The 25,535-nt window shown below is 40.6% G+C and overlaps 1 pseudogene; it reads left to right on the top strand.

The window, feature by feature from the left end:
* Positions 1-25,535, top strand: part of LOC118591897 — a 90,636-nt pseudogene that overhangs the window by 9,975 nt on the left and 55,126 nt on the right.

Raw genomic sequence — 25,535 nt, 5'->3', positions numbered from 1 at the left:
TCTGAAACTTCTAGCTATCTTCTCTTATAACAGAGTTTCTCTACTTCTCTGTTCTGGATAATACTGTTCACTGCTGATGAGACAAAGGAAAAAAGCCCATTCCCTGTGGTGTCTGACTTCTGTGGCCTTGTGAAAAAAAGAGGGCCTTGCTCAGTTGTTTTTCTCTCTCAAGGAAGTCTGGATTTGATCAAATGAAAGGATAGCATTGGCTGGTAGGTTGTGCAAGGGTCTGAGTTTGTGCTGGAAGGTGCAACAGTTTTTGGGATACCACGTTAAATGGGTCACATAGAGGCAACTCATTCTGAGATGGAGGCAAAGAAGAGCTATATTAAGAAGAGATAAGTCAGCATGTGAGAGGCCCCTGTGAGACAAATCACCTCAGAATTCAAGTTCTTTGGGATCCATTTGCAGTAAATTTTTGTCACTGGATGTTGTCATATTATTTCAAACAATGCCCACTTTACCATGACAGCCCCATCACCCAACTGCCCCGTGCTACCTTTGTATGCCAGTTAGGCTGAGATGCTTTATTTTTTCATACATCTACTCCAACTTTTCAATGATCAAATAAACAGAAATGGGCTTACTTAAAACAAAAGTGTGGTATTGACTATCAAAGAGACTTGTAGACATTTTACTTCTTCAAATAGTCAATTTTGTCCTATCTGGAACAGAACAGAGTCCAAATGACCATTCCATGTCAAGACCTTCAGATTGGTCACAGGTGGTCCCTTGAGAACATGGAAGTTATTTGTCACTGAATCTTACTTAGCAGTCTTATTGATAAGTGAAACTCAGTACCTTCAACACTATGACCTTATCTGATTCTTATAGTCATTGCAAGGTGTCACTGTTGGCATCTTTTTTCCATAAATGAGGACTGTAGGCATGCAGAGGTCAAGTGGTTTGTCTAAGTTCCTATGACTAAGTTGTGTGAATATGGGACCCTGCTCTTAGAATCTCATTCTAGCTGGGCATACAGCTCAATAGCAGACTGCTTGCCTAGTGTTCACAAAAACCTTAGGTTCAATCCCTCCCTGTTAACACACACACACACACACACACACACACACACACACACACACACACACACCACTCTACCACCTCACAGGAAAGTTGTAAAAGTTGTATTATATCATCAAGTAAACTGTTTAAAGCTGAAGCAAAAAAGGTGTTCCATTTTAGGATATTACATATAAATCATTCAACAGAGCATGAATACCTAAACACATAAAATTTATTTAATGCCAAATCATGATTATCATGTTGCCTGAATTAAAATTGACTGGTTACCATTAAAGAGTTCTCATAAAAGGATAATAAAAAAGATCTGATATTACAACCAGGTCTGAGTAGGTAGAAGCTGAGGCTAATGAGCATTCACATTTTTTTTTTTTTTTTTTTTTTTTTTGGTTCAGGAACATTTGTAAACAGGAAAGATGATATGTTGTTGTGGGGAAAACCTCAGACTCAGTATGGGACTAAATATTGTCTATTCCATTTGAGAACACTCAGACTCTCTTGATACCAATTTTCATGTGTTTAATAGGAATAAGACTTAGTGCTAGAATTAAGTAAAAGTGCATGCTATCTAGTGTATCTATAGTATGGACTCAATAAAAGAAACTCATCTGAAAGACAAGCCAATGAAAGAGTTCATTAGGAGGGGCTTAAAGCTTACTAATACCAAGGTTAGCTAATGTACTATATCAGTTTAGATACTCCAGTTACAAAGTGGAAAATAGATGGGTCAAGAGATGAGTTTGGAACACTTTTTTTTTTAATTGAGAGAGAAAAGGAAAGCATTATATATATATAATTATATTGCTTTTCCATTGCTACCAAAAATCAACCACTGATTCAACTGCTTAAACCAACACAATCTGTGACATCAGAGCTCTGTTAGCTGGAATCAAGATATCTGCAGTGCTGTGTTTCTTTTTAAAGCGTATGAGGCAGTCTCTGTCTTGGTTCATGATATTGTTGACAATTGGCACTGAGGTCCTTATGTTCTTGCTGCCTATATTCTGAAGGTCACTTTCACTTGATTTTATTGGCTTAGGGATGTCTTTATTCATCTTCAAAACCAGTAGTGGCAAATCAGTCTCTCTCAAAATAGCACAGTCTCCACCTCTTGTTTATTATTACATCTTCTGATCATTTTTTCCTGCCATACTCTTCTACCTCTAAGGACTTATGTGTTATATTGAGTCCACTTGAGAAACCTCATGCCAAGGTCTTTACCTCAATTGCATTTGCATAGTAGTTTCCTTTGGCTCTGTAAGGTACACACTCATTTATTCAATGGGCATCTTCAAAAAAGGAAGGAGTTATTCTGCTACAGTTACAAATGAATATGTTCACAAAACATGGAATTTTTATGCATGACTCATGTTATTTTCCCCTTTTCTACAGGAATGAGCCATGATTAAAAATACTCAAGCAGGTCAACAATACCCCAGTGCATAGCAAGGTTTCTGCTTTCTTCTCCCCATTCTCCTTCCTCTTCTGATGAAGTATATGAACTTTCATTCCCCATGAATGACTTTTTTAAGAGAGTGACTATATAAATACTGGCCAGACAGCATATGAAAATAAAACTCTGACCCATATAAGAAGCCCAGACAGCTAAACCACAACCTCTGTAGCTGTCTGCCCAGAATAGTTGGGGTTAGCTAACAACTTCCACTTTCTATAGTTTTTGTTCCCATCATAGGTCTGCATCCAACTAAGGCCAACCAGAGAGAGGTAAATATGCCCCCTAAACCAATCACAGAAGACACTCCCTTCTACCTATCCTTTTTCCAGCTACCTATGCTGCAACTCCATTTAGAGCATGCTGAAGCCTTCTGTTATTCCTCTTTTTTTTCCCTCCCAACTGTCCTTGAGTACTTGCCATTACTTGAGTGATGACTGTTGACTTTCTTTTCTATAGCAAACTGAGTACAGTACCTGTTTTCTTCTTTCCACGGTCTTCATGGCTATATTTCCTTGGGTGTTTTGGACATTTGGTTCTCCTTGTTCTCTTTAAGGAACATTTTGTTCCTATTGCCTTATGATGATCATTTAAGTCAATCTAATAATAACAACAATATTAATTAGTAGAATGACAGATAACCTGTGCTGAGCACTCATGATGTGTTAAGAAATGTTCTTATTATATTCATTCTATCAACTGATTAAACCCCCATGCAATAATTACTGAAGTAGTTATCTAGTGTTACCTACATTTTACAGATGAGCACAGATAATTCAGGGAGATCTGTAGCCCAAGATCATGGGGCTAGTAGGTGACAGAGTGGCAGAGTGGACTTTAAATGGGCTGGCATCCATAGTTCAGTCTTGAATCCATTATGGCATATTGTTTTCAGAGTGTGCTTGCAGATACTCCAAGTTTAGGATGAGTATAACTTACCTCATTTTAAAATAATATGCTAAACATTTTCTGCACTATGTAGTCCTACCATAGTTTACCTGTTTTTTTTCTTTATTTCAATCTGTCACCAGATCTCTCTTTTTATTTACTTATTTATTTTTCTTTATTATTATGTGTTTTAAATTTTATACATCAGCAGCTTCCGTCTGCCCAGAACTCCCATCTGGACCAGAGGTGAGTGCCTGGGTCATAGTCAGAGAGGCAACTGCTCCTGGGTCCCACCGCTGGACACAGGCCACTCCAGGAGGACCTGACCAACTTGGCCCCTGTTTCCTGCCAATCGGCAGGCCCGGCAGGAAGGCTCCCCTTTTCCAAGACTGCAGGCAGACACTGCAGTCTCCACACCCTGCACCCACATCCATCTGCTGGAGACCCCAGCCACTTCCTGAGAATCAGAGACAAGCCCAAAGCTTTTATCCTGCCCTGGAACTCCCATCTGGACCAGAGACCAGAGGAACTCCCATCTGGACAAGAGGAGCTCCCATCTGGACAAAATAAGGAGACATCAGGGACTTCCCGAGACTCAGAGTACAGCCCCTCAGCTCCTATCCGGCCAGCACTCTCATCTGGACCAGAGCTCCCATCTGGCCCAGAGCTTCCATCTGGACCAGAGAGAGGCTCCCTAAATCTGTCAACTCTCTCTGGACCAAGTACACTGATAAGAACAAGAACGAACACAAGAGGAGATGGGCAGACATCAAGGCAGAAGTATATACAACAAAATAAAGAGCAATACAGCATCACCAGACTAGCCCTTTTCCAACAGCTAGACCTGAACATCACAGAATGGAAGAAGCAGAAGAAAACAACCTTATAAGTAACATCATGAAGAGGCTAGAGTCTTATATAGAAGAAATAAAAAATAAAGTAGAAGAAGAGACGAACAAAAAATGGGAAGAACGCTATAAAAAACTAAAGGAAAGGACAATTAAAGCAGAAGAAAACTATAAATCCTTGAATGAATATCATGAAAAAGCAAGGGAGACAATCCAAGACCTGAAGAGGGAAATAGAAAAAATGAAGAAGACACTAGCAGAAGGAATGTTGGTAATAGAAAATCTGAGTAAACAAACAGGAACTTCAGAGGCAAGTATAACCAACAGAATGCAAGAGATGGAAGAGAGGATCTCTGGTGTTGAAGATACATTAGAAGAAATAGATTCATCAGTCAAAGAAAACACTAAAACCAACAAAGTCATGACCTAAAATGTCCAAGAAATTTGGGACACCATGAAAAGACCAAACCTACGAATAATAGGGATAGAGGAAGGAGAAGAATACCAACTCAAAGGCACAGAAAATATATTTAACAAGATCATAGGAGAAAACTTTCCTAACTTAAAGAAGGAAATGCCTATGAAGATACAAGAAGCCTATAGCACATCAAACAGACTAGACTTCCCAAAAAAGTCCCCTCGCCACATAATAATTAAACAACTAAACATACAGAATAAAGAAAGAATATTAAGGGCAGCAAAAGAAAAAGGCCAAGTGATTTATAAAGGCAAAACCATCAGAATAATACCCGATTTCTCAATGGAGACTTTGAAAGCCAGAAAGACCTGGACAGATATAATGCAGACACTAAGAGACCATGGATGCCAGCCTAGACTAATATACCCAGCAAAACTTTCAATCATCATAGATGGAGTGAACAAGACCTTCCAAGACAAAACCAGATTTAAACAATACTTATCCACAAACCCAGCCCTACAGAAAACACTAGAAGGAAAATTCCAACATAAGGAAGGCAGATACACCTGTGAAAACACAGGCAATAGATAACACCACAGCAGTAAACCCCAAAGAAGAGAAGTACACACACACTACCACCAAAAAAAATAAAAATAAAAATAACAAGAGGAACGAACAATCACTGGTCATTAATATTGCTTAATATCAGTGGACTTAATTCACCTATAAAAAGACACAGACTTACAGAATGGATACGAAAACAGGACCCATCTTTCTGTTGCATACAAGAAACACACCTCAAATTCAAAGATAGACACCTCCTAAGAATAAAAGGCTGGGAAAAGACTTTCCAATCAAATAGTCTTAAGAAGCAAGCTGGTGTAGTCATCCTAATATACAGCAAAATAGACTTCAAACTAAAATCAAGCAAAAGAGATGATGAAGGACATTAAATACTCATCACAGGAAAGATCCACCAAGATGAAGTTTCAATTCTGAACATTTATGCCCCAAACACAAGGGCACCCACATATGTAAAAGAAACATTACTAAAGCTTAAATCACATATAAAATCCACACATTAATAGTGGGAGACTTGAACACCCTACTTTCACCTCTGGACAGATCTGCCAAATTGAAACTTAACAGAGACATAATGGACTTAACTGATGTTATGGTTCAAATGGACTTAATTGATATCTACAGAACATTCCACCCAAACAAAAAAGAATATACCTTCTTCTCAGCACCCCATGGAACCTTCTCTAAAATCAACCACATACTTGGCCACAAAGCAAATCTCAACAGATAAAAAAAAATTGGAATAACCACCTGTGTTCTATCAGACCACCATAGTTTAAAGTTAGATTTCAACAACAGAAAAAACTACAGAAATCCTACAATCTCATGGAAACTGAATAATGCTCAACAGAATCACCAATGGGTTAAGGAAGAAATAAAGAAAGAAATTAAAGACTTCCTAAAGATCAATGAAAATGAATACACCACATACCCAAATTCATAGCACTGAATGACCACTTAAAGAAGCTGGAGAAATCTCATGCTAGTGACTTGACAGCACACCTGAAAGCCCTTGAACAGGAAGAAGCAAAGTCTCCCAGGAGGAACAGATGCCAGGAAATTATCAAATTGAGAGCTGAAATCAATAAAATAGAAATAAAGAGAACAATACAAAAGATTAATGAAACAAAGAGTTGGTTCTTTGAGAAGATCAACAAGATAGACAAGCCCTTATCCAAACTAACCAAAAGACAGAGAGAGAGCATCCAAATTAACAAAATCAGAAATGAAAAGGGGGACATAACAACAGACAATGAGGAAATCCAGAGAATCATCAGGTCATACTTCAAAAACCTCTACTCCACAAAACTGGAAAATCTAAAAGAAATGGATAATTTTCTGGATAGGTACCACATACCTAAGTTAAATCAAGACCAGATAAACCATTTAAATAGTCCAATAACCCCTAAGGAAATAGAATCAGTCATTAAAAGTCTCCCAACCAAAAAAAGCCCTGGACCTGATGGTTTCACTGCAGAATTCTACCAGATCTTCAAAGAAGACTTAATACCAATACTCTTTAAATTGTTCCACACAGTAGAAGCAGAAGGTATATTACCAAACTCCTTCTATGAGGCTACAATTACCCTGATTCCTAAACCAAACAAAGATGCAACAAAGAAAGAGAACTACAGACCAATCTCCCTCATGAACACTGATGCAAAAATGCTCAATAAAATTCTGGCAAACAGACTCCAAGAACACATCAAAACAATTATCCACCATGATCAAGTAGGCTTCATCCCAGGGATGCAAGTGTGGTTCAACATACGAAAGTCTGTCAATGTAATACACAACATAAACAAACTCAAAGAAAAAAACAGCACATGATCATCTCACTAGATGCAGAAAAGGCATTTGACAAAATCCAACACCACTGCATGATAAAGGTCTTGGAGCGATCAGGAATACAGGGAATATACCTAAACATAATAAAGACAATCTACAGCAAGCAACCAGCCAACATCAAATTAAATGGAGAGAAACTCAAAGCAATACTACTAAAATCAGGAACAAGACAAAGCTGTCCCCTCCTCCCCTACTTATTCAATATAGTACTTGAAGTTCTAGCCAGAGCTATAAGACAACATAAGGAAATTAAGGGAATACAAATTGGAAAGGAAGAAGTCAAGCTTTCCCTATTTGCAGATGACATGATAGTATACATGAGTGACCCCAAAAATTCAACCAAGGAACTGATACAGCTAATAAAAATCTTCAGCAACATAGCAGGATACAAGATCAACTCAAAAAAATCAGTAGCCCTCCTATATACAATAGACAAACAGGCTGAGAAGGAAATCAGAGATACATCATCCTTTACAATAGCCACAAATGATATAAAATACCTTGGGGTTACTCTAACTGAGCATGTGAAGGACCTATATGACAAGAATTTTAAGTCCCTGAAGAAAGAAATTGAAGATGTCAGAAAACAGAAAGATCTCCCATGCTCATGGATAGGTGGGATTAACATAGTAAAAATGGTGATCTTACCAAAAGCAATCTACAGATTCAACGCAATTCCCATCAAATTACCAACACAATTCTTCACAGATCAGGAAAGAATATACTCAACTTCATATGGAAAAACAAAAAACCCAGGATAGCCAAAAGAATCCTGTACAATAAAACATCCTCTGGAGGCATCACAATCCCCGACCTCAAGCTCTACTATAGATCTACAGTAATAAAAACAGCTTGGTACTGGCACAAAAACTGACATGTGGACCAATGGAATCGAATTGGAGATCCTGACATTAACCCGCACACCTATGAACATATAATTTTTGACAAAGAAGCCAAAAATGTACAATGGAAAAAAGAAAGCATCTTCAACAAATGGTGCTGGCATAGCTGGATGTCAATGTGTAGAAGGCTGCAAATATATCCATATCTGTCACCGTGCACAAAACTTAAATCCAAGTGGATCAAAGACCTCAACATAAATCCAGCTACTCTGAACCTGACAGTAGAGAAAGTAAGAAGTACTCTTGAACACATTGGCACCAGAGATCACTTTCTAAATATAACACCAGTAGCACAGACACTGAGAGAAACAATCAATCAATGGGACCTGTTGAAACTGAGAAGCTTTTGTAGAGCCAAGGACACAGTCAACAAGACAAAGCAACAGCCTACAGAATGGGAAAAGGTCTTCACCAACCCCACATCTGACAGAGGGCTGATATCCAGAATATATAAAGAACTCAAGAAATTAGACATCAAAATGCCCAACAGTCCAATTAAGGAATAGGCTATAGAACTAAACAGAGAATTCTCCACAGAGGAAGTTCAAATGGCTGAAAGACATTTAAGGAATTGCTCAACATCCCTAATTATCCGGGAAATGCAAATCAAAATGACTCTGAGATACCACCTTACACCTGTCAGAAGGGCTAAGATCAAAAGCACAGAAGAGAGCTTATGCTGGAGAGGATGTGGAGCAAGGGGAACTCTACTCCACTGCTGGTGGGAATGCAAGCTTGTACAGCCACTTTGGAAACAATATGGCGCTTCCTTAGAAAATTGGGAATCCATCTCCCCCAAGACCCAGCTGTAGCACTCTTGGGCATATACCCAATAATGCTCAATCATACCACAAGGACATTTGCTCAGCTATGTTCGTATCAGCTTTGTTTGTAATAGCCAGAACCTGGAAACAACCTAGATGCCCTTCAACTGAAGAATGGATAAAGAAAATATGGTACATATACACAATGGAGTACTACTCAGAAGAGAAAAACAATGACATCATGAGGTTTGCAGGCAAATGGATGGATCTAGAAAAAGTCATCCTGAGTGAGGTAACCCAGACTCAGAAGGACAAACATGGTATGTACTCACTCATAGGAGGATACTAGATGTAAAACAAAGATGACTAGACTGCTACACGACTCCAGGGAGGCTACCTAGAAAATGGGACCCTAGGAAAGACCCAGGGATCACCCAATGACAGAGAAATGGATGAGATCTACATGAACAACCTGGACGACAGTGGGAGTAGTGAAGGGCAAGATTTGAGGGAAAGAAAGCTTAGGGGAGAAGGAGATCCCAGCTGGATCAAGAACAGAAAGGGAGAACACGGAATAACAGACCATGATAAATGAAGACCACATGAGACCAGGAATAGGCAGCGTGCTCGAGAGGTCCCCAGAAATCCACAATGATATATCCTCTGTAGTCTGCTGGCAATGGTTGAGAGAAAGCCTGATCTGACCTAGTCTGGTGATCAGATGGCCAAGCACCCTAACAGTCGCCTTGGAACTCTCATCCAATAACTGATGGAAGTGGATGCAAAGATCCTCAGCCAGGCCCCAGGTGGAGCTCCAGGTGTCCAACTGTAGAGAAAGAGGAGGGTCAGCAAGAGCGTGAATTGTTGAATCCAAGATTGGAAAAAGCACTGGGACAAATAGCCAAATGAATTATGAACCAAAGGCTGTGGAGCCCCCAGCTGGATCAGGCCTTCTGGATAAGTGAGACCATTGAATAGCTTGATGTGTTTGGGAGGCACCCAGTCTGTGGGATCTGTCCTTAGTGCATGAGCTGGCTGTTTGAAACCTTGGGCTTACACAGGGACACTTTGCTCAGTCTTGAAGGAGGTGACAGGACCTGCCTGTACTAAATCCACCAGGTTTACATGAATCCCCAGGGGTGCCTTGATCCTGGAGGTCATGGGAATGGAGGGGAGGGCCTGGGGGGAAGGTAGGGGTGGGGGCGGGAGGGGGGAGGACAGGTGAACCCATGGATGATGTATAAAATTTAAAACACATAATAATAAAGAAAAAAATGAGGCAAATCAAAAAAAATTTTATACATCAGCCATGGGTTCCCCTGTCCTCCCCCCTCCCGCCCCCAACCCCACCTTCCCCCCAGGCCCTCCCCTCCATTCCTATGTCCTCCAGGATCAAGGCACCCCTGGGGACTCATTTAAACCTGGTGGATTCAGTACAGGTAGGTCCTGTCACCTCCTCCCTGTTTATAAGCACATCTGTATTAGAGTTCTTACAAGGAAGAGGGTCCTGCTTACCTTCCTAAGTTTTTATGTCCAGCATATAATTGTTCTTCCATCAATATGCATTTAAGCAGTGGACAAGGGGATAACTGAATGGGTGAACCAGTGCAGAAGTCTGTTTCTATGTTCACTAAGGTAGAAAAGAAAAGAAAGAGATCTTCCTTGTCAGTAACCCTCCAATGCAACACTACAAATGATTTTACACCATTTCTCTCGAGACTTCTTAACTGAGGACAGCTTTTCTCCTCTAAATGCCTGTTCCTTTCATTCTTTTAAACATGAATCCAGGTACAGACTACCATACCCTCTCCTTAGAGAGTCACTTTCAAGGTAAGAGTCATTGTATGAGGCTAGTGCCAATATCTTCTTGGCCTTGGTTTCCGAGGCAGAGCCTCTTCAACTTAATAGCATTCTTCTGAACTCTACAACAATTTGGCCAGTCCTCAATGGTTCATGCCATCCGGAAAGAATCAGCTGAGAGGGAGGACTTACTTGGTATTTTTGTAGATTGTCAAAATTGTAGACTGAACTCTGTCAGGGAGGCACAGTATGTGAGGACTCTTGGTATCTTTTACCCACATTCTTGGATACACGTGGAACTTTTTAGTTTCCTAAAGAAGGTTATCATCATGGTCCTGAGACTGACCTCAATGCACTTGACTCAAACTTTTCCAAGTATTTGGGACCACAGGCATGTCTTCCTGTACGTGTCTTAGATGCTAAACTTTTGTCTGTACTCAGTGGATCTCTTTTCCCAGACTTGTAAGGCAAATTGGCCTGGCAAATAACTGAGGCATCATTTGATTTGCTTTCTTTATTTACTTTTTAATACTACTGAGATCTATTAATTGAACAGGTCTTTATTATTTACTGAAATTTAGTATGATTCCAGGATTTGAAAATTTAGAGATGAATTGCACATCTAAACCTCACACAGAGCTTGTGTTCTTATGGCATTGTTTTCAATAAAAAAAAAAAAAAGCATAATGTTAGGTGAGGACAACTTCCTCAAATGTATCTGTTTTGGAGCAATTATCTTCCCATCCTGCCTGCCCATCTCACCATCACTTCCTAATTACCCTATTTTCTCTGATATTCTCCATGCTTCTTCGCTGCCTTTCATTGATCAACTTAAATACAATATATGTCTTGTTTTAAATAAAACTCACCCCAAAACCTGTCTCATAAAACATGTTAGCATCATACTAAAAATAACTTTTTGCTTCTTATATTTTCTCTTCCCAGGAATCGACTATTATAACAAGATCATAGATGATTTGTTAAGGAATGGGGTGACGCCCATAGTGGCCATCTATCACTTTGATTTGCCTCAGGCTTTAGAAGACCAAGGAGGTTGGTTGTCAGAAGCGATTGTTGAAGTCTTTGACAAATATGCTCAGTTTTGCTTCAGGACTTTTGGAGACAGAGTGAAGCAGTGGCTCACCATAAATGAGCCTAATATTCTTGCTCTTTTGGCCTATGACATGGGTATCTTTGCTCCTGGTGTGCCTCACTTTGGGATTGGGGGTTATCAAGCAGCTCATAATTTAATTAAGGCTCATGCCAGATCCTGGCATAGCTATGATGCTTATTCCGGAAAGAACAGAAGGGTTTTGTGTCCTTATCATTATTTTTTGCTGGTTAGAACCAGCAAATCCCAACTCAGTGCTTGACCAGGAAGCTACTAAGGGAGCCATCAATTTCCAGTTGGATTTCTTTGCGAAACCCATATTTATTGATGGTGATTATCCTGAACTTGTCAAGTACCAGATTGCCTCCATAAGTAAAAAGCAAGGCTATCCATCATCAAGGCTTCCAGAATTCACAGAAGAAGAGAAGAAAATGATCAAAGGCACTGCTGATTTCTTTGCTGTTCAATATTATACAACTCTCTTAGTCAGGCACCAGGAGAATAAGTAGGGAGAACTCAGCTTCCTTCAGGATGTGGAGATTGAATTCTTTCCCAATCCATCTTTGGGAAATGTGGGTTGGATCTATGTGATGCCATGGGGAATATGTAAGCTACTGAAATACATTAAGGTAAATAAATGATATATTTGTGTCTATGTGTACCCAAGTCATACTCTGAGAAATCATATGTATCCATGTGTATGAACACCAAAAAGGTTGATTTTAAGTGTTTGTGCGTCCATTTGTTTGCTGAGAAGAGAAGAGTAAGATTTTAGTTCATTAGGATGAACTAGCTGGTGTTAACACTAAAAGTTGTTGTTAAAATCTATTGTGTCTATATGAGTAGCTTGGACATATTTTTCAAGCCAGTGTCACAGCTTTGGTTAGAAAAGACATTTTAAGCAAAGAAAACTCAATGTTTTCTGAATCTCCCCTATGCTGGTAGCTGAAATTACAATTTCAAGGTACCAGTTTTCTGGACCCCTCCTGTGGGTGATAGAAAATGTACCTGCCAGCGGGACCAAGGGGTTAAGGAGCAGTGACAATCAGCAGATGCTGATGGGAAGAAGGATATTTCTGTCTTCTCATTATGTTAAGAGTCATTTGACTGTCTTCATGGACATTTGCACAGTTTTGCTTTTCCATTGTTAGTCATAAAAGGTCAGTGTGTGGAAAATTAAGTTAATAGGGTCAGTGCAATTTGATGAAAACTAGTTTGGGGGTTGTAGCTTCCAGGAGATAGAGGGTAATGCACCTGATTTTATGAGCTTTCTTTTCTTTTCTTTTTTTTTTTAACATCTGTTTGAAATGAAACTTCTGCTCTCTTGTTCTAGGATACATATAATAACCCTGTAATTTACATCACTGAGAATGGGTTTCCCCAGTGTGACCCCCCATCTCTTGATGACACTCAGTGTTGGGAATATTTCAGACAGACATTTCAGGAACTATTCAAAGGTACCATTTGAAATGATGAAAGATCAATTGTGCAAACTTAATATAATTTTCCCATGTGCTTATTTGCATTCAGCAAAGACCATTGATTTTGAAAGCTGGAATTCATGTAAATTAGTGTAAAGTCATGTAATTAGGAGAGGGGAGAGCAGGTATTTAGAAGAGGAAAGTGAGGATTAGGCCTAATTTCCAGGCTGCTGAAATTGAATCAAGGAAAAAGCGACTGTCTTCAGCGTTTCCTGAATGGTAAGGTAACAAGAACAGAATGGTGGGGAAACCACTAGATATCATAAAACATCATCACTGCTCAGCTAGCTCATACTCATTTGCATATTTTGATATCCTAGCTGTCAAAAATGAGTTGACAGGATTTACAAGGAACTCAGTCTAGCATTTGAACTACAGCTAAGTGGTGTGGTTAGAAACAGAGATATGCGAACAACCTTCCAGACAAGATGCTGTTGCTGCTGCTGCTGCTGCTGCTGCTGCTAATGATGATGATGATGCCGACACCTCTTCCAAGACAGTTCTTTTAATATTTGATAACAAGTGATGAGTCATAATTATTAATTGATAACAGACATTACTAATTAGTCTGCCAGCTTGTATGGCCTCCTGCAGCTTTTCTTGAAATATTGTTGTGTAGAACATTGTCACTGCCTCAGTTTTATTTCTTGTTCCTATAAAGGAGTCACAGCTGGAAGTAACACAAAATGAGACTGCAATTTCCTTTTTTTTTTCAATCGTAACAGCTATATTTATTTATTATGATTCTATTGAAAAGTCTTTACAAAATTGCTCAGGAAGCACCAAAAGGCATTCTAGAATGTGATGCAAAGGGGGCATATTTCTAAAGGCTGACATTTGTGGAGTGTTTTGGAGCTTACTGACAGGCAAAAATCAGATTCCTATAATCCAACCAAAACTAAAGGTATTTTAAAAAATGACATTCACAGTGTGTTTATTGTTGCTGTTTGTTTTTGAGTGAGAATTCACTTCTGAAAATAAAGGGAAATCTCTGCTTCTCTGAGATTCTTTTCTACTAACTCTGTGAAGGACTCTGGTATCTTGTTAGTCAGCTGACCTCTCAAGGTTTCATCCTGAAGGGGAGGTAGGCTGTCATGTAGATTTGTGGGTGGTTTATCAGTAACTGTCCTGTTGCTGTAACCAAATACCAGAAAGAAGAACTTTGAGAAGGGAGAGTTAGTTATGGCTTATGGTTTCAGGGGCTTCAGTCCATGTTGATTTTCTCTCCTGAATGTGAGCCAGACATCTTGTCAATGGGTGATGTGGGTGAGGAATGTTGTTTACTCCATGGCCAACCAGAAATCAGTGAAAAGGGATGAAGGTGCGCTATGACTTTCTCCTTGTTTCCCAATTATTATTCCACACAGCCCCTGGTCTATGAGATGCCCCCTCTCCCCTGTTTAGGGTGTATGTTCTTCTCCCCAAAATGAACCCTAGGATAATTTTCTAACAGGCACACCCAGAGATGTGCCTCAACTGTCTCATTAAATCTAAAGAAGTCAAGTTAATAATGAAGATTTTTACATCACAGAAGATAGATACAGGAAACTAGAACGAATTGTTTAAAATTAGTATGTACATGTTTGGGAAAAGAGACAAAAATAGGAATTAACCTTTTTCACTTTCAATTTGGTACTGTTTATTGCTAATTATAGAAAGGCATCTTTGTTGGTTTTTTGAAATGATTTTAAGTGCTTGATACAATCCCCCAGATTTCTCATGCTACACACTCAGTGGTAGGCCCATAAATGTAGTCATTTTGAGATGTGGGTTGTAACAGAATGTGAGAACAGAAATTGTGAGTTAATTTGGGTTTCTAAAGGACAGGAGAAAGAAACAAGACTGACAAGCAAAATACTATTCTGAAGCATGTTGACTTTCTATTGTGTCTTTAGATTATTGGCTAGAAAATGAACAAGATGTATGCAGATGATGCTACCTCAACTTAAGATTTTTATACTTTAGAATGGAGAGAATAATATTCACCCTGCAGAAAGGGAACCTGAAATGTTGAAGTTTGATCTTTTCCTGTGCAGATGCTCCATGGTACTATGTTCTATGACACTAGGTAGGAACTGAGAACCATGTCCCTCAGTGAGTCTCTGTCACAAGGCAGAACAATCAAGACCATTACATCCATGTTGCTTAGCTGGTAGCAATTTAGTTAGGGCTGGTACAAACATTTTAAACTTAACCATGGGTTTATTGAGACATAACCCCATGTTATGTTGACTAGTGATTACATTATTTAAATATTATTCAAGTGATTATATTATTTAAAAAATATTCAACTTGAATGGATCAGCTTATTTCTCAGGTTGAAGAGGGTGGGGAAGCAAGTTACTGGGCCATTGATGGCTGCATTCTGCCGTATGAGCTTAGAAACAGTACAGAGGGAGCTAGTATGTGGGAAGGGAACGAGCCAGCAAGCAGGGGTAGCTCTTTCATGGTGTTTAAGTCTTTTCTTCTAGTTTTTCGTGGAATCTTGTTTTATTCATTTCCTTGAGAGAATTTATTTTCACCTCCATAAAAGTTATTACTAAGCACTTTCTTCATAACTCCATTTTGATGGGAATAAAAAGAGTTTTATTGATGCCATTATCTCCCTTTAATCTCAAACAGTGATTTGGGTAATTATTCCTTTCTTAGAGATGAAGAAACTGATTTGCAGAGAGTCCCAGGCACTTTCTCATATCAAAAAGCTACTAAGTAACTTTTCGTGTGACAGGGAAGAATGTGTGGAAGAATGTGTTATTAATATCATTATTGATTATTTTTGGATGATCTATGATCTGTGAGTTGAGGATTTTCCAAGATTTTTGTCCCCTCACACAAGGCCTTTTCCTTAAGCTGTTCAGACTTTACCGAGGTCATCTGCTGTGGCTCTCCATGTCTCTGAAAGGGTCAGCTGGTTCTGTGATGCTGGGGAAATCTTAGGCCCATGTATCTGGCTTCTCACCAGCTGGAGCTACTAATGGATTTTCTGAGACTCCTTGGAGGCAGAGCTGATAATCTTAGTTGGCAAGAACTTTCCTAGTAAGAAGCATCCTGTAAGCAATTAAAAATAATAACAGTTCAAGGAAGACATTTGTGTGAAGCCCTGCAGGTAAGAGCCCACCAACAACCCAGGGTGTCAGATGGATGATGGTTTTGTGATTCCTGTGAACAAAGCCTCCCCCACTCCACATCATGCATATGGACAGGCACATAATAAAACTATAGTTGGATCGATGATGTCTGCCTGCAGGGTTTTCAGAGCTCCCCAGGTAAAATCCCACAGCAATTTATTGAGCACTAAATGTAAGCTAATGTTCCTGGCTCATTTTGAGAAAGAAGAAAAAAAAAAGAGGGAAGAAATGGGGAGAGCGAGTGGGAGGATATTCACTAGTACCTTTTATTATTGCACTATTTAATTCTATTTAGACATCTTTAAATAGGATATATTTTAATGAACATAGATACAGATAAGAGTAAAGTGGCAACCCAAACTTGATAAAACTAGGCTTACATTTTAGATCTACAAATTGCTCATTGTGGGGCCTTTGGCAAATATCTTAACCTGTTGGTCCCTGATTGTTTATTGGTAAGTATGGGAATAATGGTTTCAGTGGCAGAGTTGTTACAAAGATTCCATCTCATCTAATAGTTTACAGCATAAAGCTCTGGGAGCCATTGCCAGGCACATTGGAGAGCCTTAACCAGTGGTAATTATTGTTACAAAATGTGCATCCTTAAAATATTCTTATCACAGGTTATTTTTATTGCTATTTAAATTCTCACCTACATGGCTGCATACACATGAGCTGAACAAAAACAAGAGACATGAGAAAGTGGATGAGAGAAAGCACACAAGACTTCAACCCCACACAAGAACCAAGTCAACTAATGAATACTGAGAGTAGAAATAGTCTTTTACAAGGAAGAGCATGTCAATTGGTCATCCAACACCAAATGATCATCCCTGAAAACCTATATACAAGTAATGTTATACAGATCGAGCAAGCTGTACTTCTGTAATTAATATACCATTAATGAAAACAGAGGCCATGAATTTGAAAGAGAGCAAAAGAGGCTATACAGGAGGGTTTAGAAAGAAGGATGAGGAGGAGGAGGAGGAGGAGGAGGAGGAGGAGGAGGAGGAGAAGGAAATGATTTATATTATAATCTCAAAACTAAAAGAAATAATAAGGAAGTATCATTATGTGGCCTGTGGGATGGCTTAGTTGGCAAAGGTATCTGCAGCCAAGCTTGTAGACCTGAGTTCAAACTCTTGGACATACATGGTGGAAGGAGAAAACTGGCTCCCACAATTTGTCCTATGATCTTTACTCCCACAACAAATAGTGTAATAACTTTTTAAAATGAGAAATAGCATTGGAGGACTTATTATTTCCTGTTCTTTTCCTTCTTTCCACGTTGTAGCAGAAGATTCTCTCATGACTACATGCTTTATTACTCTTTGAAGCATTGCCCATTTGGCTATTTCCTACTGGAAATGAGTGGAGAGGCAAATGTTCTCTGATTATTTCCTTCTGAGGGGGCAGAAAATTAGGTGAAAAAAACTAAATTGTTGGCAGAAAAGTTATTTAGATGGATTTTTTTGTATGTTTGATCTACAAATGCTTGTTTTTCGTACAACTTATGAGTCTTTTTTCTGTTCACAAGCTTAGCAGCAGTGCTGGATACTCAGAGCCAGTGAGCAATCTTGATATTCCCTGCACAAATGTTCATGGATGGAAACCTTCCATTCCAGTGCTGTGGATGGATATGAGGAAGAGGGAGACCAGGGGAGAGGACTCTTCAGGGCAAGACTCCATCCAGCACAAACTAATTCTTATGAAAGTCATTCCAGCCTGGGCTCCTGTTCATCCTCACATTTGCTTAACTTCTGTCTGCATCCAGCATGGCTTGTCTTTGTACAGTCTGAGATTGTAGGTCCTTCCCATGCTTTTTAATGGCCTGATCTTGTGTGGTTGGGTAGGACAGGTAAACCTGTGTGAATTTATGCAAAACCTGTTTTTGAGATCTGGTTCTGCCAGTTAGGAGCTCATTAATGGTGAGAAAATTGTTTTTATAAGCATTCCTAATTTTAAAAAGTTAGTTTGTTTAATTAGCAAACAGAGTAATGGATTTCCATATGATTTTTCCTCCTCCTCCTCCTGTTCTACCATTTTCTCTTGTCATCTTCTTCTATCTACTGTTTTTTCTCCTTTTTTATTTATTATATTTGTGTTTTTAATTTTTATTTACTTTCTGTTGCAGAGTCTCTTAGACCCAAGGCTGGTTTTGAATTTCTAATCATCCTGCCTTCCTCCCTAGGTGCTGGGGTTATAGATGTGTATCATCATGCCTAACTCATTCATATATGGGTATCATGGTGCTTTCTTCTACCCTACTGTCCTCCTTCTCCCTCCTCCCACTCTTCTTGTTGGTTCCTTTCCTCACCCAAATTGTCATCCATTCTGCTATCATATCACAGACATACCATTACCCTCTCTCTGGTACCCCCTTCCATCTCCCTGCAGACTTCTCCATCCCCTCTCATAGACCCTTTCTACCTTCATGTCCTTCATCTAGTATCTGAGTAGAAGCTAAAATGTACTACTTGTCTTTATGAGTCTGGCTTATTTTGCTTAACATAATGGTCTCCAATACCATCTATTTTTTTCTTCAAATGTCATCATTTCATTCTTTATGGCCAAATAAAATTCCACAGTGTATATGCACCATACTTTCTTTATCTATTCTCCTGCTGATGGACACCTCGGCTGGTTGATTTCCCAAGTAGGCAAAGCTCTAGTCATTTAATCACAAAGATGAGGTTATTAAGAACATGCATCTTCCAAGAGACAATGACAAATGAACAAGATGATGCATATAACGCCTGCATTGACTCTCACCATATTACAAAAGGGTCTGCTAATGGTGGCTAATTTTTTGGGGGGGGGGGTGGGATGGGCATGAATCCTCTGAAGACTGAGATGTGTTTTTTCCTAATTATATATTTAGCCCCAAGCAGTGTTCCTATTAAATAGTAGTGTGCTACACATGTTTGTTGAATTTGATTATGTCTATGAGGGAAGGGTTAGTCCATAGATAATGAGAAATAAATGATGAAATGATTGGGATTCTTCCCCTAAAGAAATATACTCTGCACAATAAAAATGCATTCTTCTAGAAAGTTTCCAAGGCAGCCCAACTTTCCAGTTAGATCCATGCCTGAGCTAGCACAGCGGTGGATGATTGCAGAGAAGGTTTGTTAATGACCAGCTTTAGGCTTTTAATGACAAAACCCCTCAGCAAGATGTCATCGAAGTTATTGAAGACTTCATGGAAAGTGTTGAAGCTGATACATGGTAACAAGAAGGTTATAAATCTTGTAGTTGGATATACCACCAAGACAAGATGCTGAGCACAAAGTCCCCCTGCTGTTGTCTGTCAGTATTCTCCCTCCCCCGTCCTCTTCCCCTTCCCACCGAGAGCAGGTAGAGGAGAAATACATCCATTTCCCAAAGTAGTGCAGACCTGGCAGCCACCTGCCTATGCCAATTTCAGATCACAGAGGCCCATTTAACTGGACAAAATTTGTTAAGTACCTGCATTTTTCTAAAAGTGCATGAACGTCCTAAGGATTAAGGAAAGATTTCAAATGTTAATACATTGACCTTTCAGAAGCACTAACCAATTAAAAATCCATTGTCAGCTTAGAATAAAGACTGCGGTACCTGATGGAGATTCCCATACTATAGCTATTGTTTTGTTACTTCTTGAATGAGAACGATGCCACTTTCACCCTATCAAATAGTTCTTCTCACAGAGGGCTCCTGTGAGATGTTTTCATGGCTTTCGGGGACACACTGGTGGCATGTAAGATTGCCTTGATAACGTTGGCAAACCTGTTCTTGGCTACCTTGGATGGCTGCTGGCAACCATCATTTACGTTTGTTTTTACTTTTATCAGATCAACTGTGTAGGTCTGCATATGTAAGTGAGAGCACGCAGTGTGTCTTTCTGTGCTCGGCAGATCTCACTGAATGCCCTCAGGTTCCTAATGTCACAGATCATAGGGTTGCTTCCTTCTCCTGTTTAAAGCTAAGTAGTCTTCCACTGTGAATATGTGCTGTGTTTCTCCTTATGTATTTTTTTAAAAAAAGGATTTTATTTTTATTTGAGAGTGTTTGCCTGCACACAGTGTAAGTGCATTGTGTGTGTATAGTGTCTAAGGAGGTCAGAAGAGGACATAGGATCCGTTGGAACTGTAGTTAGGGGTGTTTGTGAGCCACAATGTGGGTGCTAGGAACTCTGCAAGAACAGCAACTTCTTTTAATTATCGAATTATTTCTCTAGCGCTCCATGCACATTTGTTGAAGTGATTCCTCTTGGCTGTAGGGAATATTGCTGCAACCAACATAGGAGTGTGTGGGTCTCTTCCACGTTCTGCTGGCATGTTCTTTTCATGAGTATCCAGTGTGAGTATTTATTGCTGGATCTTAGGGTAGTTTTATTTATTTAATTTCAGAAATTACGAGCAGAATAATCTGTAGTGCCTGTGTTCTCTATAGCTAGAGCACACATGAACTCAGCAGATGGCCCGACCTGAGCCATGACCTCTGACCTTCCACTGCTTCATTCCTCCCCCCCCCCCCCAGTGGCCTTCTTCACTTGTGCATTCTCTTAGGCTTGTGAGTGGCAGTGTTTGAGAAGGAATGGATGGATGTGGTGGTGGTAGTGGTGGTGGTGGTGGAGGTGGTGGTGGTGGTGGTGGTGGTGGTGGTGGTGGTGGTGGTGGTGGTGGTGGTGGTGGTGGTGGTGGTGGTGGTGGTGGTGGTGGTGGTGGAGGTGGCGGTGGTGGTAGTGGTGGTGGTGGTGGAGGTAGTGGTGGTGGTGGTGGTGGTGGTGGTGGTGGTGGTGGTGGTGGTGGTGGATGTGGTGGTGGTGGTGGAGGTGGTGGTGTCTGAATTATGTTCTGTCACTGTGCCTTGTAGAAATCGTGGTTTTGACCTTCTGAAGCCCCTTCATCTGGGAACTGGGACAAAATCAGCTGCTATCTTCTTAACCTAGTCAGTCACAAAAGCAAAAGATCATTTGTACCTATGAATGCATTGAAATCTTTTTTTTTAACTTTTTAATTTTTCTTTGTGTCTTTCACATCATGCATCTTGATTCCTTCGTATCCTGTTGTATCCATCCTCTGCCCTTGCAACCCCACTTCTCCCCCAAAAAAATTTTAAGAGAAAAAGAAAAAAAAAAAAAAAGAAAAATCTCATCATGGAAGCTACAGTGTGACACAGTGAGTCACACAATAATCCCTTTTATCCATATATCTTTACTTGCAAGTGTTCACTGCAAGTAAAGTCTGGTTTGAGGCATCTGGTTTCTGCTACACTGTCGATGCTGGGGCCTCACTGGGACTCCCCTTGGACATGCCGTTGTTGCCCTGGGTAATGGAAATCCTGCAGCTTTGGGTCTGCAGGAACAGTTCCTTCACACTCAGTTTCCAGCAGATCATAGATGGGGTGGATGTTGGGATGTTAACTAACAACCTGGTTCTGGGCCTGGGTAGTTAGTTGCAGGGTTGGTCAGTCCAGCTCTCCCCTGTCTTCACCACTAGGGTGAGCTCTCTGGCATTGCCCTGGCTGATTCAGCCCTTGTAGGAATGAGCAAGGGTCGGGCCAGTTCTCCTGCTTTCATGCCCCCAGGGTCAGCTCTCCCACACTTATGCCTTTAGAGCCAACTCTACTGTGCTACCCAGGCAAGGTGTAGGGGTCACTCTCCTGAATGCTGCAGCTGGTAAGGGGCATGGTCAGCTCTCACACTCTCATGACCTCTGGGCCAGCTTTCCCGGCTGCCATAGGCGAGGGACAGAGAGGCAGAGGGCATCTTTCCCCCACTGCCACTATTGCATGGCAGATGAGGGGCGGGGCAAGATCTCCCATGCTCACGTTCTCGGACCTGTACCCCTGCACCCCCATCAACAGGGTCAGCTCTACTGTGCTGCCTAGGTGAGGTGTAGGGTCCACTTTCCCAAGTGCTATAGCTGGTAAAGGGGAAGGTCAACTCCCTTGCCCACCACAGGTGGCAGGGGCAAGAAGGAGAGGTCATCTTTCCTTTGCCCTCATGCCATAGGGCAGGTGAGGGGGGTGTGGTTAACTATCCTACCCTCGTGTCCTCAGGGCCAGCTCACCAGTGCCTCTGTGAGCAGGGTCAGCTGTATTGTGCTGCCCAGGTGAGGTACGACTCTATCTCCTGAGTGTTCCAGCCTGTGAGGGGCAGGACCAGTTCTCCCTAGTGTTGTAGCCAGTGAGGGGCTAGGCAAACTCTGTACAGCTATATACTCTTGGCCTTTGGTGATAATAGGAGCCATGGTCATCAACAGAGACTGCTGCTTTATCAGGGCCATGAACCCAGGCCCAGACATCATCATGGCCCTCAGCCTGCTCCTACCTTTCACCTCTTCAGATATGCCTCTGTCTACAGGAAATGAACCCTCTCACTCTTCCTCTCCCCCTTCCTCTTCCTCTTCCACACCACACCACATAGATTTGCTCACTGTAATAATGTCCATCTGCCCAGTACCACAAGACGTCATGGAGGCCTGTGTTTTCTCCTTGGAGCCCTGCATTGGTCTCTTTGTCCCACTCAGTCCATCTTGGCTTCCTCCTCTGAAATCTTTAAAACATTTAATGTTCTCTTTTGACATGGGTACTTCATGACTTTTTTTGTTGTTGTTGAGTAAGTGAATACATATGTATGTGTGCCTGTGTGTGAGGGTGTACATATGTATGTGAGGTGTGTATGCATGTATGTGCATTGGCAGAAGCCAGCCTCATATATTCTAAATTGTCTGCCTTATGTTTTGAGACAGTGTCTCTCACTGGGACCTGAGGCTCGCTGGTCCCTCTTGATTGGATGGCCAGTGAGCCTGAAGGATCTAGTTGCCTTTACCTCCCTTGCACTAGGGTTACACGTGTGTGCTTCTACACCTGGCTTTTTGTGTGGGTGCTGGGGATCACATTTATGTCCCCATGCTTGTGCAGCAAGAACTTTGGTGATGGGAGTTATTGCCCCAGTCCCATAGCTTACACTTTGGTTAGGGTTGTGCATCACCCTGGTCAAAATGTGTAATTTTTGTCCAAGTGTTTTCCGGTACAAATGAAAGTTAGTACTCCTGATATACCTTCAAAAATCTATGCCTGTCTGATTCTGTGACTTTATTTTTTAACATGTTTTAAAATAATCTTGGAGAACTGGTACCATGACTAAAAGATACTTCAGTAGTACCTAGTTATATAGCATCTACTCAGATACACAGATGTACATGCGAAATACATATTACACACATACATGCACATTCTCACAATACACACACACACACATATATATATACACACACACAGACACACATACAGACATATATACATGTAGACACATAGACACACCCATACATATACACATATGCACATACAAACATATCCACACATATCCACATGCATGCATAACACATATAGTTACACATAGATATACATACATGCATATCTACATACACACTTGTGCACACATACATGTACACATACACATTCACATTTCATGACATACTTCACCAGACTTGACCAAGTGTGGCTCCCATGGGAAAGGACAGTTAGATACTGTTTGCAGACTCACTCTCTGAGACACAGAGGACCTGACACACTGCCTCATGGAACAGGAGCTGTGCATGAAAGGAGCAGCTGAAAATCCCACAGAAGAGTCGCCTGGAGCCAGCTGGGATGCCCCAGTCTGCGCTGTGCTCTGGCTAGTGAGCTCTCTGTGGGCAGGAACCAGAGCTTAAGACTGAGGTGAACTTTGGCTTCAGTTGAGGTTTTCAATCTAGTTTCAGTTGCTCAGAAATAGTAATTTAAGTCCTTCACCATCCCAGAACCAGTGATCGTTTAAAATTACAATACTATTAGATTTCCTTCCACCCTTTCATTCTTTCTCTCTTTCTCCCTCTTCCTCCCTTCAAATTTATTCATTTTATGTATATGGGTGCTCTATCTGTATGTACACCTGCATGCCAGAAGAGGATATCAGATCCCACTATAGATGGCTGTGAGCCACAGTGTGGTTGCTGGGAATTGAACTCAGGACCTTTGAAAGAGTTGGCAATGCTCTTAACCACTGAGCCATCTCTCCATCCCATCTTTATTTTATTGTAGATGTCACATTGCCTTTTCCCATAAGGCACTTCCTCATTTCAAGTGAAATTTAGGTGATTGACACCCACTCAGTGTTTCTCACAATCTGCCCTGCTGTTTTTATGGTGTAGCAGCCAACAGAAGCTCAGTTTCATCTTTATGCCTGTTAAATGGACCCTTGACTAAAGCAGGTGAAGTTAGTTTGATCTGACAAAAATCTAGCTTCCCAATAGGAAGAGCACACTAAACAAAAATGCAGAAAAGTGGAGGGAATAAACAATTCTATGGTAATATTTAATAAATATTTTTAGTAAAGAACCATGAAAGACAACAGGAACTGAGGAAAGGATCCCCAAGAGTCCCAAGTATAAGTGAACAGTCTCATAAACACTTGTCAACATTATTATTATTATTATTATTATTATTATTATTATTATTATTATTATTTATTCATACACACACACACACAGACACACAGACACACAGACACACACACACACACACACACACACACACACACACATATATATATACTCATATATATATATGAGTATTTTGGCTACATGCATGTCTGTGCAGACCCTGTTTGCAGTGCTCACAGAGGCCAGAAGAGGGCATCAGATACCGCGAGACTGGAGTAACAGACCATGGTGAGCTATCATGTGGATGCTGGGAATTGAATCCTGCTCTTCTGGAAAAGCAGCAAGTATTCTTAACCACTGAGCTATCTCTCTTAGCCCAACAGCGGTCTACATTATCTCTTGTTTCTAGATCTTCAAAATGACTTGAACACCTGGTCTTCCAGGTGGGAGTGAACAAGTATGCTTTGAATGAGGCAGGACATTTTACCTTAGTTTGGTTAGCAGGTGCTTCTTGGTAACTTGTGTTAGGGAGTATTCTCTTGGACCACTGTATGCTCCTGTGGGGAATAATGGATGACCAGGTGGTAACTGGCTTGCCTAGGAAGCTTAACAAAGTTTCTGGTGTCTAAAGAGAGGCATTCCTCATAGTACAATGTTGCCTGTATGTTAGCTTCCAATACAGTATGGAAATAAACTTCTAGGTTCACAATATCACTCAGTGTTGTTCTCATTGGCCCTATGGCCTTTATCTCCATGACCTTGTCTTTTTTTATAATTCCAACATTGCTCATGCTACGCTGTCATACCACAGTGACCTAAGTGTTCATTCACAGGCCCATCATTGTGGGCATTGCTGGTTAACCATATCCTCCCTTGGTTTT

Source organism: Onychomys torridus, chromosome 10, assembly GCF_903995425.1.
Source record: "Onychomys torridus chromosome 10, mOncTor1.1, whole genome shotgun sequence".
NCBI lineage: Eukaryota > Metazoa > Chordata > Mammalia > Rodentia > Cricetidae > Onychomys > Onychomys torridus.
Note: the sequence above shows the minus strand (reverse complement) of the source record. Positions and strands in the feature narration are given on the sequence as shown.